Consider the following 12,936-nt stretch of genomic DNA (forward strand, 5'->3'; position numbering starts at 1 on the left):
AACTGTCTAGCTGGAAGAGCTAGCTGGAACGATATCTTTAACATAAAGGTCTATTTATAATAATGGCCAATAGAAAACTACAAATTTAATAAATTGCAGTCTGTCATTTTCTTTCTAGAGCAGGACTATTGTTTACAGACATAGTTGGGTCACTGCCAGACTGTCCTTCCTAAATCAGAACAGGCAAGTGCCTAAGGAAAATCTACCTGTTTGGATCCTAGAAGTTAGAAAATAAAAGGACATATTTAATTGTTCTGGTCATCTCCCTGGCTAGGGGGTCCTTTCCTGAAGTTCAGCCTACATCTTCCCCTTTTAGTTACATCCCCTTACTTGCAGTTATGCCGTTATCTATGGCGCTAGTGATTCCATGATACTCTTGATACTCACATGCTTCAGCTATTTACAGACTCTTCCCATATTTTCTATTTAGTCATCAGTTAATATAATGCCTATAACTCATATTTTGTATGTCAAATCTGTCCTCCTAATTCAAGATTTCAGTTCTCTAGATGTTTTTATCTTCTCCCCATCAATTCCTTAATAGCTTTCATCTCATGTGCAGGCAGAATTGATTCTTCATCCCAAGTGTGGTTATATTAACTATGTTGAGAGAGGATAATCCTGCTTGTTTTGTGGTGTGCTGCCTTCACATTTGAGGACAAAGACTGCATTGACTAGTTTGATTGTTTCTATTTGAATTTCCATCTAGCACATCGACAAGGTTCTGAGGTGGAGAAATTTCAAGAGCATGAAGAATGGCCTAGGAATATAGAAGGCTGGGGCACAGCGGGTAAACATAATGGAAAAATGAGCTGTTGATGTGACAGAGTTTCTAGTACTTACTCTTAGCTAACTATTCCAAAACAAGGGCCTGATCCTGGAAACTGAAACATTAGTGCAGTTGAAATCAAAGGAACATGGTAGTGCGGATTACATTTAATAGTGCTTTCCAGCCTTTGGCATGACAAACTGCAGTGTGCCTACTCCAAAGAATTCCACAAAAACACATGCATGTGATTAAGTTAGCATACAATTACATGTTTTCCCACTAAATAGCAACAATAGAGCTAGTATTGTATATTGTTCAATACTTACAAAACTTATTGGCCAGGACTTTCAAAAGTGTCCGGCATTGGCTTAGCTTTGTTGCTGTTGAACTCAAGAGAACTTTTACTGGGTACTTTTGAAAATCTCTCCTGCTACCTTCATTTATGTTTGACTATTAGTATAAAAGTAATACAGTGGTCTTTTTGTAAAGTCAATGTGAAGCATATGGCTGGCACTAAAAGGAGGCCAATGTTAAAAATACGGCCCTAAATCTTAATTCATTCCTGTTCTGAGATACCAAATATATTTATTTTTAGACATTATTTTAAAGTGGGATAGCAGGAAGTGGCAAACAGGTACAGTTTCTTTTCTTTTTTGTTCTCCAGGACTAAAGTTGGAGTATAGTGTTGTTGGTAGAATTGTAGCAGCTGAAAAGAGCAGAACAGCTACACCAGCACTGAATGTTCCAACTGCCATGTGTTAGGTGTTATTTAAGTTATAGAGTGCCAGACAGGAGAAAGCCAGACAACAGCTGTACAAGGTTTTTAAGGCCTCACCATGAAGGAAAGGAGCCCTAACAAAACAAAACCAAAAACTTTCCAGTTCATATGATCACAGAATCACATATGTTAGATCAGCTTTTCCACTACCCTGTCAGTCATTGCTCTGGTCTAGTTCTAAATGACTCAAGCAAAGGAGTTTCCCTTAATAAACTATTCCACTGTCTAATACATTTTTCAGGAAATATTACTTGATGTTTAGATTAAATTCTCTGTTTGATGAATTTCATTACATAACTTCATAGTAACCTCGTAGTAACTGTAATTTTTAAAGGATAATCTGCCTTGCACCATAATGCAGTGAGCTTTCGTACTTCTGCCTGTCAAATTAGAAAGCAGCTCTGAGTGTATAACCCCTTTTAAAATAAGTTATCGTAGTATTTTTCTTGAATTGTAGTAGTATTGTAGTATTTTCACTTGAGTAAAATCAATCTAGTAGATTTTTCAAGAAAATGTTCCTCATAGTGCTTGAGACCGTCATGGGGACTACACAGGTTGGCTGCCTACCCTTTGCATGCTATAGAACATGTTACTTGCACACCCTTGTGGTGTCAGGGGGTTAGAAAAAGAGATTATAGTAGTTAAAGCTGCAGATTGATGATGTTTATCTAAGGAAAAAGTGTATAAGAATTTACTCTAAAAAGATGTTTTCTTAGGTCACCAATTTCCTTGTCTCAGTCTTGTAATCTTTGATGTATCAACATTTAATAATTCACTTCTTATCCCTGAAAGTAACAGTCAAATGCTGAACATGCCTTTTGAATGAGATGACTGTTAAAGTTATCATCTATCTGCTACACATCAGCTGTGCTTAGATAAACAAGGATGAAAAATTATCATTCTCTGATGCATGTTCACTTAAGTTCATAGTGGAACATATCAAAATTTTAACAACTTTGACAGTCTTTGACAGCTTAATGGCAATCCAAATTCATAGAGCTGATCCAAGTCATGAATAACGCATGACAACAGGATAGTATAAGAGAATTCATTCTATATCTGGTCTGTGAATAAATGTATGCCTTCTTTTAGTCAATTGGCCATCATTAAACTTGTTTTGCTTTAAAGTGAAATTTCAGAACAAGTTTTCTAAATTTCGAAGAGTTTATCAGACACCTTCCCACCACCTCCCCATGATGGCAATAATTTTGCTAGTCCAGAGGAACCAATCTACGTTTAATAAATTTCTTTATATCCTTTCCATACTTTCCATGTAGGAAAATTGACTGCAAGCTAAAAAGCTAACTTGTTGGAATCTCTCCCATTCTTACAACCTCTGCACTCTTGCACAAACACGCTTTCTTTTTCTTCCCCTCTATAAAATTTAATTGTAACATATGTACTGCACAGTTGTAGAAGTAGAAAAGAAGTCCGGGAACCCCAGCAAGGAAAATAAGGGCAGTGGTTTCTGAGCAGCAGTTGGTTATTTTAAATACATCGTGAAAATAGAGGAAGCATCATCAAATGTGATCAGAACGTTCACTCTGGCTCAGAGACATCAAGGTTTCCATCTCCTCTGGAGTCCTGTAACGTAAACAATCTCCTACTGATTATTCTAAAGAGGGCTGCCATAAAGAAAGGTGCTAATTTTAGCAGTAACGCAGCTATACTGCACTTAACAAGGTCAGCCTAAGAAAACTACACATAAGCCAGTCTTAACACACAAAACTTCACAAAAATGAAGTAAAGGAGAAAACTCAAAAAGTTCATAATTCAGACACTTCTCTAAGTTTAAAAGGGAGCCCAGAAGGCCACATGACTCACAATCCCTACACAAACTCAGTGATGTTTCACTGACAGTAAAACAGGGCTACTGACAGGATACCAGCCTTAGCAGCATGTCTAGTGAATGTTCCCACCTGCAGTTTTTTTGGAAAACTAGGATGCTGACTTCTGTTGCATTTTTATAAAGCAGGATTCAGCATATTTATGTTCTCATTTTTATTTCTGAAAGAAATTATTCCTTTTAGGAAAATAATAAAACTGCTTTCTGAAACCTCAACTCAAAACCAAAAATGTCCACCATAAAATTTGGTAAAGTCTCACATGAGTTTTCATTTGCCCTAATAGCAAGAAATATCTTTAATAAATGTGTGTTTAAAATCTACATTTCAAAATTCATTCCAGATTCTGGGAAGTCTTTGCAAAAATAAATAGGAATGACCCAAAATATTCATGATAAGTTCTATCTTTGTGATAAAATAATACATCATATCTCAAAGTGAGGAACTTGATTCCTCCACTTACTTTTGTGAGGTACTTTCTTTTGTAAAGCATTACGAGTTTTAGATTACGTGTTTTGTTTTTTTTAATTAGAGAATGGGCTGCTGCAGTTGAGGCAACTTCTGGAAGAATAAGATTTTTTTGATTTATGAATATGGCGATAAATGGTCAAATTTCAAATGAAAGGAAAGAAAGAGTCTATTAGGCAATTATAAAGTAAAAATGTACATGTTTCTAAATTATTAAATTATTTCCCTAGACACAGCTATTACAGAAAAGCAGATGATTACTGCTCTATAGATCTGATAGCTAGAGTAGGTGCAGTAATATAATGTTTGGCCTCTCACTAAATAATAATAAAACTTTCAAATTTCCCAGATCTATTTGTGAAGAGATTTTGGCTTGAAATCACAGACTTTATATACCTTGTTTTTTTCAGATATTAGGGACTTATAATATTCATTCAAAGACAGAGCAACAGGATATATGGGAAAAGATTTTAGTCATTCATTAAATGCAAGATTTTTGGCAGCACATGTGCGGAAATATTTATAGACCATCCTAAAAAATAAAACTGTAACAAATTCAGATTAATACTCTTCACAGAGTTTATTGGTCCCCATCCACGCTGTATGGTGTCATGTTACATAAGATGCTACATGCTGGAAATATAGAAAATACATAATTGCATTAATTATACTGAGATGTCAGGACTTCACTTGAATAATATCAGTACTGTTATTCTTTTCAATAATTTCTTTAATTCCTGAGAAGGGTTGGAATATACATTCATACAATGCAACTTAATAAATTAATTTAAAAATGAATTGATATCACTTTATTTTTAATTTCTCATTTTAGAGCTATATTAATAACATTAGTGTATTATACATTATAAATAACATTATTAATAATATTATTGAACTGCAATCAAACCATAAAACACAAGAAATACACAGGATTAGATTTCTACATAGACCTAAAATGTCTTTTGGTTCAGCGAAGATGACTGTTCTCCAGGGAGGAATTTTTACGATGATTCCTGAGAAGTGATGTTTTCCAAAGAAATGGCATGACTCTGTAATTTCATGAGATGATTCATACTGTGCATAGCACAGACCATACTATTGTTACTATTTGTCTATTTATTTTCTCTGCCTCCAATAAAATTATAAGGGTAAAGCATAGCCACAGCATTACTGTGAATGAGAGAACAGACAGGTTTGCATTTAGGTTTCAAATAAACATCAAAACATAAAGAAACAATAAAAGCTTCTGATATATTAGCCACTAATGCTTTTGTCACAGATTTTCTGGTTTATCTGTTGAGGTCCAGTGACATTCACAGGATGCTGAACCTACCTCATGCAGGCAAACTGCAGGAACATGGGAAATGTGTACCAAGCTGGATCAAAAAGAACACTTTTAGTGACTTCAGAGGAAGATGTAAATGTTATCCACTGTAGGGGATGCTGTCATGAAGTCAGAAGACTGTATACAGTCCTCCCTTTTTAATAAAAAGAACAGGTTATCTGGGTTTCTTCTAATTGTCCATGCCTATATTAAATAAGAATAGCAAGTATTTCTATTGACTTCTCTAATGAAATCCTGAAGTTTTAAACTTTCATTGGTCAAAACTTCTAATTCTGCAAACTTTCCCAGTTCTTACTCAGCTACAGCACAAGAATTTTAGTCGCACATATGGAAACAGAAATATAATGGCAGATCCTAACCAGCAGTGTTAATATATAAATGGTACCAAAGAAGGTGCGAATACTGTTTTGGCTTTACTGTATAAAAATATAGAATTAATTGTAATGTGCCTATTTGTTTTCAGATAGACTAAAGTCATTAGATTAAATTCCTCAGAATCAAAGGGCACTGACATAGCTCCCCGGAGGAAGAATTAAAAGACATGGCCCATATGTATTCCAGCCAGTCTACACAGTATTCATCAGCAGTGCTAGACCTGTCAGTAGATCAGAACAGTTAGTGGAACAGTTGGCCAAAGAACCGGATGCTGCTATTGGAAAGATAGCAACAGTGCCTTATGTGTATGGCCCTGGGCATTGAAAAAAGAGACAAGGGGGAAAAAACCTGCCTAGAGCTTTTTTTCTGTTCAGAACTGCAATTCAAATGAAACCACTTGTTAGACTGGGTCTTTGTTTTCTGATTCTGTGGACCTAAAGGATACCCCACATGGATTAAGAGATAGAGATTGCATTCTCAGAAGTCTTTGCATTTTGAAATAGTAGGGGAAAATGAGAAAGTAACCACTTGTAACTTAGTTTCTCTGAGTATGGCAACATATCTCCAGTTCTTACAAAATAAAATGTGCCAAAGTTCTGACTCAATGCAAAGTTCAACAATGATATTAAGCCAAAAAAGCCACATTCAACACCAAGGAAATGCACCCTGGCTTTTTTTTTTTTTTTTTTTTTTTTCACCTAAAAGGTTCAGTCGAACACTACTGGCTGCAAGGTCTGTTCCACTTCCTTCTCTGGGTCATCCTGAACAGATTTCTTTAAATATATTCAAAGAAAGGGCTGATCCATTTAGGGGGTCATTTCAGGAAACAGGCTAGAAAAAAAGACGATGTTAAAAAACAGTAACAATAAGTCAAATGTTTCATTAAACATTATGCTCTGTGGTATAAAGGAAAAACTTGAATAGTACTAGTATTAAAGAACAAAACAGCAAAACAATACAGCAAAATAGTAAGGGTCAGGGCATCCGCGTTTGGTTCCTGAGAAGCATAAAGCTTATCTAGCAGCGGCTGGAGTGAACGGTCATTAATGGCTCTTGTCCCTTTCCTGCGGCTTTTTCATGCTTCGTGTCCCCTTCTTGCCTTGCCTCAAAACTGGGGTGGGAGGCTCTGGCAGTTTTATGATCTGCTAGTCTGAGATGCTATGGGCAGCTCAAGTAGAAGGCCTGGCAGACCAGAAGGTCGGTCTGAGAACTGCAGATGGCTTATTTTCCCTTTGCACCACTTGCAGACAGTGCAAAACTTGGTGGTGAACATAGTCGAGGATATTGACAGTCTCTTTCTGACCTTTTTGAAAGAGCACGTGTATTTCTCAGGAGGCCTGGTCGCTCTCCCTGACATTGAGGGATGTTTTGCTGGGTGCGCTACATTTACTGCCTAGCTGTAGATACCAACCAGGGGTGGGTAAGAAAATTAGCTAAAATCTCTTTCACAGATAGGAAGGCAACGTGAAATCACCTCGCAAGAGCTTACGGAGAGGCAATTTAGGCCAAAGAGCTGGTACACGGCCATGTGTTCCTCTGCCTACTCGACCATATCAGCGGTATGCCTAGCATAGTACATGTATCCTTGATTTCAAGTGGAGAAATGCAAAGGGAGAGGGCCGTTCCTTCAGGAAAATGAAAGTAGTCCAAATGGCTTTTTTCCAGTAGAATTTAGGACCCCGTGTGTAATTCTTGTTTGGAACCCTGTATTTCTGCTGCTCGGTTTGGTATCCAAACCAGCTCCACTAATTTAGTATTCTGTAGAAAGGGAAAAATCTGCCTTCCTTGCTGTAGTGTTGTTCCAGATTGCTTTTCCTTTGAAAGAACGCTTCTGAAACATCTTTACTGAGTTATCCTGACAACGGTTTCAAACCCTGTTTTGGTAGAGAGACATCCTACCACGCAGTGAGTAATAGGCCATTCCAATGTAACTGAAGGGAGAAATTTCAATCTTTATTAATTTATCAAATTATTAAAAAAAATAGAAGAGTTTGTTCAGCTGCCCCCACCTGTACTCCATGCCCAAAGATATCCCCTGGTTTCCCTCCTGCACCATGTGGCAGTTGAAATAACCGCTGCAGGATGTAAGAACATTCTAGAAAGCCTGTGGCTCACCCCCCCCCCCCCCCATAGTACCTCTGTAAGTTAGGCCAAAAAGCCACAATGCTTCAGGCTCCATTTGTATTTTCTTATTGCAGGGGTCAGCACTTAAGATAACCACAAATAGTTGAGATATGAGGAGAGACCTAAGCTGTTTCCAGTCTTTTGTTGTGCACATGTGTTTTTAAATGACTGTGAAGATTGGGGGCGGGTTGACTTGCATGCAGTAATGGTGAGGTTCAGTACCTTTGCTTATATGTGCAATTTAAGTAGGGGGAGGGGAAGGATACTTGAAAGAAGTCAAACTAATGTGAGTTACCTGTTTTCTTTTATGGGACCTTAGTCTACAGTCCTGTTATGAACCTGGTTAGTAATCTGTGTATCTGTTCAGACTGCTGCTTCCTCGGTGGGAAATTCATTGCTTTAGCTCTTCATTTTTGCCTGTAGCTAAGATGGGTGCAGGCAGGACTTGCAGTGAGTGGCCAGGTTCCTGTTCCCATCTCTCTAGATGTGTCGATGGCCAACAAAATCCCCCTTGCTGAGTGTGGGATATCAGTAGCAAGGTGATTTTGGTTGAGTTCTTCTAGGGAATGCTTTAGGTCCTTTGCTTCCTTGCTTCTGTCTGCCCTAGCTTCCCAAGCAGAAGGAGGTTTATAGGCTCCTGTAGTGAACCTGCAGTTTGATTGACCACCTCTTCTGGATAGAAATAAAGCATGACCTTCTATTTTAGAGCATGTGGTAGGACAGACAGTGTGCAGTTAAATCTCAGCACTTCTTGAAGTATTAACTCCTCACCCTCCTTTTCTTTTCCTGTTAGCATTTAAATTTGAAAAATAAGGCAACTTAGTTCTATGAATAAAATTATTTTTTATTTTCTTCTTCTGCTACAATTTCTTATGTGAAACCATTTTATTAAACCAATTTTTTAATGGAAGAATAAATCATGTTGAGCTTGAGTATTTATAATGAGCTTTATGTGAAACTACTGAAATTAATAAACAGGTTCTTCTAAAGGACACTGGTAAAGTCTAAGTGGTGCCATCTTTGTCATACTTCAATTAAAAATTGTAGCTGAACAATGTCTGGAAAATCTCTTATGTTCTCTTCAAATGCCTTAGTGCCTTGTGTAACTGAGAGAGATAACCAAGAAAGATTAAGTAACATTTTCCCATCAAACAATGATTTCCCTATGGAGTATTTTATTGCATTATGTAGTACATAATCTCAGTAAACAGCTAGAAACTAATAGTCTTCCAGTACCCTCACACAACTTACAGAAACCAAACAGATAATGGGCTGTTCCTCTTTTGGCTATGTGGTAACAGATCTTCTGATACTGGTCAAGCCCTGCACTTCTTCAGCAATAGATGCTGTGTAAAATGTCAGGGAAATCTCTTTTAGTGGAGGAATGTTTTTATACATGTGAGAGAGAGTTACATGTAAACGCTATACTTCCTAGTGAAGAGCTGCCTTTCACTCAAGTTCCACTGTGAAACACCATTTCAGCTTTCTCTTTAATTTTAAGAGAGGGCCATTTTTCTTTCCAAGTCTTAAACTTGCCTTCTGTATTCTCTGATGTTCAGAACACATCAGTAGTACAGCACAGTTAATCTCTGCAGAGACTGGACTTTTTCTACCCACAGACCACTAAGCCTGGATGAAGAATTTTGGGGAACTCTGGTAGGCTTCCAGAAAGAGCACTTTTGTCTTTTCTTCCTCCCCCTTCAAAAGTCTTTGAGGCCTGCCACAAAGATCCAGGTGTTTCTAAGCAGTACCTTACAAGGACTCCTCACTGACTCTGCAGCAAAGCAAACGTTTTCTGTTTACATGGCTATTAATGAATTTCTTTCAGTTGCTTCCTTACAAGTGCAAAAACAGAAGCATTGATATAATGTGATGTTTTAACAAGCAAAGTTTTAAAAGATTAATACAGCTATGATTTTACTTCAGGCATGCAACTCTATGTAATCCATGACTAAACACGATGGTTGCGTTTTCACTGTTAGCTTCAGCTTTTTCAGACTTTTGTCAGTCCCAGTTACAAACATTTTTGTGTAATTGGAGATAGTAATGCTTAAATGCTTGTGTTCTAAGATTTCTTTGAGTCAGCAGTAAGAACTGTCTTTCTGGTGGGGGGGTGGGGAGCAAGTAAAAGGAGGAGAGGTGATCATTTTAATTGTGGACTTTATAGCCAGCCCACCATCTATCCCTCAAATAAGTCTTGTAACTCTTAACAAAGAAGATGCCATATATCTGTTGCTTGTGAAGCAACTGTAGAGGGTTATGGTTTGTCAGCTTCCCCACCTCTTCACACAAATAATTCTCCCAGCCTTCTGGTAGAATGTTTGAAAGCCATAACTAACATATTAAGGCACTGCTACAACTCCATAAAGAAACAGAAAAGCTTAAGGTATTATAGGCAGAAGCAATATGAACTGGATATCACTGGCTTTAATCTATGCTCCCAGACCATATTTATTTTGAGGTGTTGTTTAAATGTTGCATATGCCTTTCTGTATCTTTGTTCTATGTTATCATAAAATAAAAAAGGAAGATAGCAACAGTGAACAAAATGGAAGAATGTCTTAAGGTATAAAGAGAGAAAGAATCACAACCAAAGAACCACATCCAATAAATACATTTTTTTTTGCCTAAAAAATTCTTCTATATCTCAAAAGGTCAGTAGTACGAACATTTAAAAAAATAATAATTTAGTCTTGAAATGGAAAGTGGATGGAGTGTTACTGACTTAAGTGGAACATGAGAAGAGTATTCCCAAAAACTGATTCTGATGTTGCTGATGTCAATGAGAGTCAAAGTATTCCCACTGAAGTCAATATCTATGTAATGTCTGAATGCAATCAGAATTCAAGATGTTCCCTACATACAGAAAGAAGAGGAGCTTGGGTTTTGGTGGGGGGGGGTTGGTTTGGGGGTTTTTGGTTTTTTTGTTTGCTGTAGTTTCCCAGACAAACACTGCTATTCTGTCCTCTTTTAATAAAATGAGAGCTATAGCTAAGTGAAAGAGATTGTCTGAAGTTTTAGGTTTTTTTTTTTAATCAACGAACATGATTAAAATAAAATTTGTCTAGTCATAAATACTGAATTCTTGCTCTAACAAGTTTGACATAACTGTGGTAAGTAAAATCTACAACTTGTATGCCTAAGAAAAAACCATTTCTAGTCACAAGGAAGACAAAAACCTATGTATGGCAACAGTGCTATAATGAAATACTCTACCCTTAAATGGGCACTCCTATTAGTGGAATAACAGTACCAACCAATCTATTGTTTTCCTCATTTTCTAAATATATGCAATTTCAAAACTTGTATGATAACAAGTTTTATCTTGGATTCTTAAGAATGGAATATTTCTTGCTCACTTGAAAAAAGTCATAGTTGTTGGTAAAGTTTCTACTGTTTAGAAAACTGTAGGTAGGGTAAAATGTGAATGAAGAGGTATTCTGTCTTATTAGTTGATGTAACAGTAGTGGGGAAAACTAGTCAAGTGAACACAGACTTGGCTAGTAGGAGATGCTGCCTCGATTTATCCACCTTGCATCACTTCTTCATTTGGACCATTTTCCCAACATCATGCTGTGTCAGCATAGTTATACTACATAGTTATACTTACTGTGAGTCAAGCTAGATTTCATTTATTCTGAAGCTCTGCTCTGGCAGAGTGGGTTTATCTCTGGTTTAATTATGCAATCAAAAATTCAAAATAAAAAATTTGGAGAAAAGAAAGTTGTAAGAGATCAGACTATCTCAGTGCTCTTGGTTGGCTAAGCATCTGAGTAAGCAAAGTCTAATGTATTCTTCTTGCTTGTTGAGCGGTATTTGCATGAGCTTGTCACCCTTTTGAACTGACTTGATACACTCCAAGCAATGAAATATGTCAGATATTAAATTGTACCTTGTCACAGCTGTATACATTTGGAGTATCTCCAGTGAAGCTTTTGAAATTACTCCAGTTAATGTTTGGAACAAACCTTGGTTTCACTTTAAAAGCAATATTGGAAAGGCAACACAAAATGTGACTGGTATGCACTATTAATCTATTGCCACTGGAATGTCAAGCAGCCTGAAGCAGAATAGGTAGTATGGAAGTGTTATCTAATGGCAATGATCGTCTACGAAGCAACAAACTACCTTCTTTGTTTATAAAACGATATGCATCTCTCGACATCAAAAAAGCCCTTCAGTTAGCAGCAAGAACTAGTGAAGGGTGTTTTGCAAATTGACCCTTGTTTCTGCATAACTGGATAAAAAGTTAATGAAAAGAATGAAAGATCACATTTAATAAAACTGATGCCACCGTTTCATGAACAGGGAAAAAAATTGGTGTTAGCTACTGTTGTTGCTATTTTTATAGGATGGCTATTATGTAATAAATATGCTAGTCAAAATAAAAGGGTTTTTTTTCCCCCACCTTATCCACAGCTGAGTCAGCCCTACAGTTAACTTGAGACAAAGCCGATAAAAGAATATAGAAGCTATATCGTCATACTTGAACAATATGTAAAATTCACAATCTACCTCATAATATGAGTTCATATTCTGTTCCCAGAGGTTGCTATTTAACTGAATTATAGTCTTGTTTTCTGGCCTAGGATATGGAAGAAACATTGTGTTCATTGGCTACCCTCTGAGTATAATGGAACCCATGGAATGAGAACAACCACGTGGAATAAAAGGTTAGCAGTATAATTCTTTTGTAGAGTTTAATTATGATTTTTAAACAATTGCATCAAAGCACTTTTCTGCATGAGGGAAAAAAAGGTGTTGATTACATTTCTGAGTATGTAAAAGGCTGGAATACAAATGAGAGAAATTCATTTTCCTGTCCAAGATAAAAAGAAAATGGCTTAAATTTGTAATGTCTGGATTAGGCATTGGGGGTTGGGGGCCAGGAAGAGAGAGAAAGAACCACTGTAATATGTTGCTTCAATCTCTGGATGAGTGAGATGAGACTTTTCTGGGAATGTATTTCCAAAATACCTGTTATGTTTTTAAAAGAATAAAAAAACCAGATTGTTTCTTTTGTTATCGTTTACTTATTAAATGATAATCTAATCTCTGACTATGTAGCACCTCACCTTGCCACCCTGGCTATGCTTAGTAGTTAGTACACAAACAGTACTTATTACAGCAGGAGTTTGAGAGGGGGAAAATGAGAGTGCCAGATTCTTCAAAATAATCCTTGGTTATTAATCAAGAATTATAAAAAGAATTTTGAACAGAAGTTGGGGCAGGA

The sequence above is a fragment of the Dromaius novaehollandiae genome, chromosome Z, assembly GCF_036370855.1.
Source record: "Dromaius novaehollandiae isolate bDroNov1 chromosome Z, bDroNov1.hap1, whole genome shotgun sequence".
Lineage (NCBI taxonomy): Eukaryota > Metazoa > Chordata > Aves > Casuariiformes > Dromaiidae > Dromaius > Dromaius novaehollandiae.